This window comes from Vespa velutina, unplaced genomic scaffold, assembly GCF_912470025.1.
Source record: "Vespa velutina unplaced genomic scaffold, iVesVel2.1, whole genome shotgun sequence".
Taxonomy (NCBI): Eukaryota; Metazoa; Arthropoda; class Insecta; order Hymenoptera; family Vespidae; genus Vespa; species Vespa velutina.
The window spans coordinates 261510-270059 of record NW_025920071.1 but is presented as its reverse complement, the minus strand read 5'-3'; the positions used below and the strand labels follow the sequence as shown (position 1 = coordinate 270059).

At 26.6% G+C, this 8550-nt stretch overlaps 1 long non-coding RNA gene across 1 annotated transcript; it reads right to left on the bottom strand.

Moving 5' to 3' along the window:
• Positions 1-2199: 2199 nt before the first annotated feature.
• On the bottom strand, positions 2200-4561 carry LOC124957506. Its single transcript, XR_007103590.1, has 3 exons — positions 4430-4561; positions 3748-3878; positions 2200-2529 (listed from the first exon to the last, which is right to left on the bottom strand). It is a non-coding gene; the product is annotated as an uncharacterized LOC124957506 (long non-coding RNA).
• Between the last annotated feature and the right edge of the window lie 3989 nt (positions 4562-8550).

Genomic DNA, 8550 nt, shown 5'->3' with positions numbered 1-8550 from the left:
TGAATGCATAGAAGACGAAATATATAATAATTAGATGTCTAAGAAAAGAGCTGAAAGGAAATATTGTATTGATATGATTAGTTGGTATATTATAGAACACATAGAGATAATGAAGAACTTAGGAATAATTATAGATCATAAGGTTAAATTTAAGTATCATTGTGATTACATGTAAAAAAAAGGAAAGAAAACTGGTTTTTTTAATGGAATAGGTATTTATATAGGTAATTATATATCATAATATATTAGATGTACTATATGTAAACTGATCATAGTACTGGATTTTGTTTATAGTGTAACGCTTTTAATGGGTATGGGAGAGACACAGCTGGATAAATTGCAAAAAGTGCAATATCGAATAATGAAAGTTGTATTTCAATGAGATAGATACATATATATGCTTCAAGCGTTGCAGCTTATGTCCATAAGACAGAGGCCATACAAATATACTACAGTATATTTATTTTTAAGATCGTAAGGAAGTTGCTAGAAATAAGTTAAGAAATAAGTTAAGAAATAAGTTAGAAACAGTAGACTATAAAAGTGGCAAGGAAGACATGTAACATGACGCCAATATTGCAATACAATTTCGCATAACTCTTTGTGGGTAAAAGAGTTTATTCTGCGAAGGGATAAAAATATATAACGCCTTACCAGCTAAAATAAAGCAATGTGAAAGGCTCGATCATTTTAAAAGTATGTTTAAAAATTATGTGTATTATAATCTTTAATGTAATAGCTGAGAAAGCTGATATAGTCCTCCCCCCCCCCCCTCTCTCTCTGTTGAGTAAATATAACTATTTACATATATATATGTATATACATATACATATATATATATATATATATATATATATATATATATACATATATATATATATATATATATATATATATATATATATATATGTATGTATATGTATATATATATGCTTTTTTTCCTTTACAAAATCACTATCAAAGAAAATTCATGACAATATAATATCCAATAATATTTAATTCATGTGGTGCTTATCAGAATTTTTTCTTTAAATCGATATAAAGTATGCGAAGGATATTCGGTCAAAAAAAAATGGAAATTATTCGATACATGAGATAATCCTATAATCTGGCATGTAGCTTCGAAAAGACAATATATGTGCACCAAGCATATATTTTCTAGGCTATTTATCTAACAATATATACATAATCAAAGAAAAAAAGTTTGAAGAAATTTCTCAAGAAGAAAATATTTGTAAACTAAATAAACCATTATATAGACTAAAATAGACAGATAGAGAATGGCATTTAGTAGGTTTTTACTAAGTAAATATTTGATAATCATTTTATAATTATACATTTCAAGAAAAATGTAATTAATTCATGTGTAGATTCAGATATGAACAACGATATTACTATGATATAATAACGACGTTAATAATTAACTAATAAGATCGAAGAATTTAAACAAAATAAATGAAGTTAAGAGTATGCTAATAATTAGGTTTAAAATTAGCCATCACATCACAAACATTTTTTAGAAAGGTAGAAAAACGAATAATCAATTTTTATTAAAACGATGTCATTTTATTATTCTTGTAGTTTTTCACAAAATTTTCAAGCGGATTTTCTGGCTACCATTTGGATACTCGTTAAATTTACAAGCTTGACTTATATCCTTCTGAGGTCTTGATATCGATATCATATAGTATCGATGTTATATCGTAAGCGTGAATAATAAATATATAATTATATGTCCGATTAATTTAATTGAAGGATCGAAATTTTCTGAAATATATAAATGGTACATTTTATTAATTAATAATATAAAATTTTGTAAGAAAATCTTATTTAAAATTATGATTTCGATTTAATTGTTATTATTTTACTTTTGGTACCAAAGAAATATGAGAATCCAGAGCATTTTTAATTTCTTATCGAATATTACTTACGATTATATGATTAATACATCTTATTACTAAACTAGATCATCATAGATATACAGCGTAATGCTTAAAGAGGGCATTTTTTTATAAGCCAACTATGATTGGTAAAGAGATATGAGTTACCATTAAAGAAAATTTATGTGTTTTTGTTAGGAAACGTTGTTCTCCATTATACCAGTCTATAGTATGTATGCTGTCTATAGTATAATGCATAGGACTGTCTTAGAACAGGAAGTAAATCGATGCCTTTAAACATTTTCAGTAAATTCTCACTTTCCTGCCACATTGTTGTGAACACTTTATAACTATTACACCCTTAAATCAATCATGCATCCAACTCTCACCTCCTTAGACATAAATCAGTTTAGATCTCTTCCATCTTTCCTTGCAAATATGTTTTTTGACAAATTCTGTAAATCTTGGTGTTAGCCAGATCTTGCTTTTTGATGTAGTAGAATTCTTATGAAAGTATAGACCAGAATCATAAAAATAATATTGTCATCCAATAGGAAGCAAACTTTTTATCCTCGGTAAATTTCATAAGTAATCAGCTAGATGCATCTGAAGGGGAGATAACCAGAAGAGACTTTTCATTCTGTAATACCTAAAAATTAGAGATATAATAAATCCATGATTAATTCTTCGCTCCGAATTTTGTATTTAGTCATTAGATAAGTTGGTAATTAGCTAATAAGTCCTCATTTCGCAATCTGTAAAATCATTAACCAATAAAAATAATGAGTAATTAGTAAGTAATAAGTCCATATTTTCCATTTTGTGAGACTGTTCATAGATCAGTTAATAAATCTGTATATTGAATTTAATAAAGAATCTAATAAATTTGCAAGATTTTATTAAAAAATCAAAGAGTCTACAAACAGCTCTCTATTCTCTTACTGAAAATTGTCCAACTAACTCATTGGTACGTGAAACCACACTTGTACGTACACCACTTATAGAAGCTTGTAATATTTATTCTAATACTCTGTCTACTGCCTCATTCTTTCCCCAATTTATTTATCTATCAGATCGAATTTAGGTTTTTTAAGATCAATCTATGGTAAAAGAATATTATTTACCTATTATTATTTTTATTAAATTGCTTTACTATTACTCACTTATTATTAATAAATTATTTCCAAAACTAGTTTAATATATTTTATAATATTTAATAACTTATTCATTTATAGAAAACCACTTTTACATAAGAACAGTTTACAATTTCATTTATATACTATGTTCCATTCTGCTCTTAGCTGTGTCCACAACATTTGTATAATTCAACTTCATATTAAATTTCCAGCATATAACATTTTGCGCTCAATTGACTAAGTAAATTCTTGTTTCGCTTCACTGACAATTCTTTCATTTATGGGGGTTGGCAATATAGCACTATATATATGGCTAAAACACATGTGGAGATAAAGTAATTGCCTTTGTAAAACATCCTGTGCACAATGGACATCTTTCTATTGCTTTTCTTTTACTACCACTTCTGTTTATGTGAACTGGTAATATAGTACTATTACATATACATATGTATGAAACCCACTAATAAAATATACTCCGACATCTTTATAAATATTTAAAAATTCATAAGGTTTTACAGTAGATATATTGAATCTGTATTAATTTTTTAAGCGGTAAAAACAATGTCAATTTTAAATTCTCGAAAAACGACAAATGTGCATGTACACATATAATGACCGCAAAGAAATTATAGCAACATGTTTATCAATCCCAAATTTTTTTTATATTTATAAATATTACAAATAAAATGATCTGTTATCTGTTATAATTTTACAATCAGAATGTTTCTTACCAAAAAGAACTATTTCCAAGTTGCCAATTAGGTATTAATAATTGTTCATTTATATTTTTTCCTTCTTTTTTTCAAATGTATCGTTAATATTTTTCTAATGAATCCAGAGAATATGGAAATCATCGTACATTCTGTAACAATTATTATGGAGGTTAATAATTTGATTTGAAGGACTTTGTGATAAGGATGAAAATGTACATTTCCGAATTTTAACAGTTTTCTCAGCAATCTTTCTTACTCTCATGAATTATATTTTGATCATTAATAAATAACACACTTCATTGGTATCATTGAATTATGCATTGGCTATAAAATTTGAACAGTTATGGTTAAGTAATTGTGTTAGTATAATCAGGTTGCAATATTTTGCTTCATTTTAAGCTATTTGCACATATAATAGTTTATGTGATTGTTATTTATATATATTAAACTTTATTTCTTCATCTGTGAAAAGGTTAGCAAAAAGGGCAAGAACAGACAACCGATATTTCCAAGAAGCATTCTATCGAATTTCTGTTCTGTGTATTGCTTATATATATATATATAATTTATCGTATCTATTAGGTGAGGTGAAAAACGAAAATATGTTCCTCTGTGAACAAAGAAACGATAATTCACGTTTATTATTCACCCTACTTAAATTTTATTTAATATATTATCTTTTATAAAATTTCTTTATAACCTCTCGTGCTGTTCTCTTGCCTAAGTTCTATTTCCTGATGTCCGTTTCTATTCGAAATCTTAGCGGCTCGACTTGTAGATAACAAAAGACAATGGAAGGGCGGGACATGAGAAGCGCGGCAAATCTAACGTAAGAAAGTATACTTTCTTTAAATATATATATATATATAATATCTCGATTAGGTAAGGTGAAGTGATAAACGAAAATAAGTTTCTCTGTGAACAAAGAAACAGCCATTTTTTATTAATAGTTTATTAATAGTTTATTGTTCACTTTGTTTATATTTTATTTAATATCTTTTATAAATTTTCATATTAGCACTTGTGTTACCTTTCTCTTCTGTTATCTTTCATACTGCCTGTTTCTCTTCCAAATTTTATCGGCTCGATTTGTAGGTCACAAAAGATTTTGATTTGTAAATAACAAAGGACAGAAAGTTGAAGAAAGTATACTTTCTTTACATATATATATAACAACCATGTAAAAAAAGAGTCACGTTAACTCCCTGTTCTTGACTATACTAACTATCCTAAAACTATATTTAAAAATTTTGTACATAGTTCAATAACAGTTTACAAAAAGAAATATGAAAGAAATTTTAATGATTTAAACATTCATGAAATACAAGTTTTAGTCAATGTATTAAGTAATATTAGATAATATATATACATAACATTTCAATTAAAATAATTTAAATAAAAGTAATTGAACATTCAAGAAAAACTATTCTTTTTGATTTTTAAACACTTCATTAACTGTTTTCCTGTACCTTCTTACCAATACAGATGTTAAATCAACTTTGACTTAATTGCATTTTGTTACTGAATGGATATATATATATATATATATATATATATATATATATATAAGAATGGATATATATATGGATATATATACATATATAACATATATAATATATATATATATATATATATAATAAATCGAATAGACAAGGTGAGGTAATAAGCGAAAATAAGTTTCTCTAACAAAGAAACGACAATTTACGTTTATTATTTACATTGGTTAAATTTCACACTACACTCTCGTGCTACTTTTCTCGTGGCTTTCTATTTCTTACTGCCTGTTTCTCTCCCATTTCTTAACGTCTCGATTTGTAGGTAACAAAAGAATTTGTAGATAATAAAAGACATAGGAAGGACGGGGCAAATCTACCTAAAGAAAGTATACTTTCTTTACATATATATCGCCAATTATTCATGTAAGAGAAGTCATTGGTGGGCACTGGCAATTTTTTTCATAATGATAAACATTTCTCCAATAAATGCATATCTTCTATATTTGTGTTTCAAAAATTAAAAAAATATAAAGCGATTTGACTTTATAAGGAATTTAAATTTTGCAAGAATAATATCTTATCTCCATAACAAAATTTAACAAAATTTATATGGTGAAATTCAAAACCTTGGAAAACATGTTGAAAGATACAACATATAAAGCTGCTACTCTATTACGTCATTTGCTTCATGTTACATTAATTATGTATTATGATACGTCGTCGTATTTCTAACCTAACCTAAACCTAACACAATTACTACTACTACTACTTTCCTATATTACTAAACCAGTACTTTTAGATTATTTCCTTTTCTTCTATCTTTGATACAGCAACGGATATGTCGCGGATGCACTAGCAAGTAACTTGCAACATTTCTTGCAAAAGAAACTTTTGTGACATGTGTAACAAAATATGCGTAAACATATCTTAAATAATAACTGGTAAGTTGAACTAATTGCCGTAATTGCTTTCAGATAGCGAAACAACGTGTAATGTAAACAGTTTTTTCTTCTTTCGCATAGTTATTTCTAACTTCCAACGATGTCCCAAATATTTTATGAGAACTCGTGCGCTAAAGGTAATGGAAAAAAAGAGTTGAGCGAAGGATGGGATACTTAGATTGATTTCATAATGGATATATTTTTCCGAATTTTGGGAAATGAAAAGCAAAAATTATCGGAGTATAATACAAAAACGGAATGTCTTACATAATCTTTCGAGTGAATTTTATATCAGTGAAAATCTAATTACACAATTTACATACACATTTCTATCAGGAATTGAGAAAAATATAAGTAAAATATAGCGATAATAAGATAGATGATGTATATTCGAATAATCGAAATTATTTCTATGCCGTAATGTTTGTTCATGAAAAAGACTCAGATAAAAGAACTCTAACAATTTGGTAAGTAAAGCATACATAAACATATATGAGAATATATGCATAATATAGTATAATAATGAGCATATAAGCATACATAATAATATAAGAATTTTTATTTATATATACAACATTTATAAAACTTATTCAATATTTTTATATGTTTATCTTGTTATATCACATATTAATATACATTATATTTAATGTATTTCTACATGTGGGGAAACAAGATAGTTTCTAAATTTGTTATGTACAACTTCAGAAATTTCTGTATATTTATGTGCTTGTTCTCGTTTTAATTCTAATAAGTATGATTTTATCATTTCAAAAATTCTCCATTCCCCATCCTCCTCATCTCTATCAAAAGTACTTGGTATTGCATACAATTTATTTTCTTGTGTCTGAAGAAAATTGTGTTATACGCATAATGCTAACACTAAAAGTGGATTTTTTGTAAAAAGTTCTAGTGGTTTACTTGATATACTAAATAGATTAATAATAAGATTAAATACGTTTTCTACAATTTATCTAGCTTCCAAGGAACGATAATTAAATACACAATTCGGTGCAGGTTATTATACAAAAAGAGTATAATAATAGATAAGTTTTCATGGTAAACACATCATCAGCAACAATGACATGGAGTAAAGATTTCGTATGTTTGGATAAATGTTCTGCAGCAGGAAAATTTAGTGAATTATTTAATAAAGTATCCAATAAAGTACTATTCTTGGATACATTTCTATTAAAAACTTTTTCATTAGATTACGTCAAAATTTACACATAATTTACGTCAAGAAATGCCATTAGTTCTATACTATTGAATTCTTTTTAATTATAGTAGTAGCTTGTAGTACTTGGAGAAGCTTTTATAGCTATGTGTTTCTCTTACATCTGATTCTCTTACATAATGAGGAAAATTACAATATTCTTCAAATAACTGTGAATGCTTCTTCGAATTCTTAGATGTTTTTAGAATCTATAAAAAACAATGATAATAAACCTATGTTAAGGTTAAATATTAGTTATTCACATTTAAGAAAATAGAAAAAAAATAATATCAAATGCAACTGGAGCTATAAAAGCAAATGGAAATGAATTGACAGTGTTGGAAATTATATCATTGGGTACTGAATATTTTATATAATTCTACACCATCTGCTTCGTCATGGAGTAATTCTAGATCATCTCAAATATTAAATTTTTTTATTTCAAATATTTACATTAAAAGAATAATATCTATTTTATCTTATTTTATTTATTCATTTATTTGTACCTTTGGCTTAGAGTTTATTACAAGGAGATAATTGATTTGTTATATATACACATATCATATATACATATTAATATATTTATATTCGCTTAATTTAAAAATTTGTTATATTTACTTGCTGTCAAGAATGTAAAAATAATTCGTGCCTAGAGTGACAAACAAGACTCTAATGACGTGACTAATACGAACACGTGGCGACCCTCTGTAGTTTCTTTTTTGTTGCAAATCAATTTAAGATGTGTCTATCAAAGTACTCTCTATAATACTCATATGTCATATGCATCCTAATATTATTATCACGATTTTGTTAGTTGATGATTTAGGCAACAAAATCACGTATCACATTAAGTTATGTAGATTTTTCGCATTACTTACAAGTTTTTAAGTGTTATTGCATCACATACAATCATTTTCTTCGTCATAACCTGATAGATTATGGGCCCAAATATGCAATCGAATTAAAATAAAGAAAGGAAATGCATAAGAATATATTTTACATTGTGGCATAAAAAGAGTAAAAAGAACATGACTATTATGCTTCAACGCATCAAGTTAAAAAGCTTTGAGCGATACAAATTATAAATCTGGAAGCTGCAGATAAAAAGCGTCCTCACTTGCAACAAATTGTGGTTGTATATAAAAGGAATAAATTTTCTGACACAAGATAA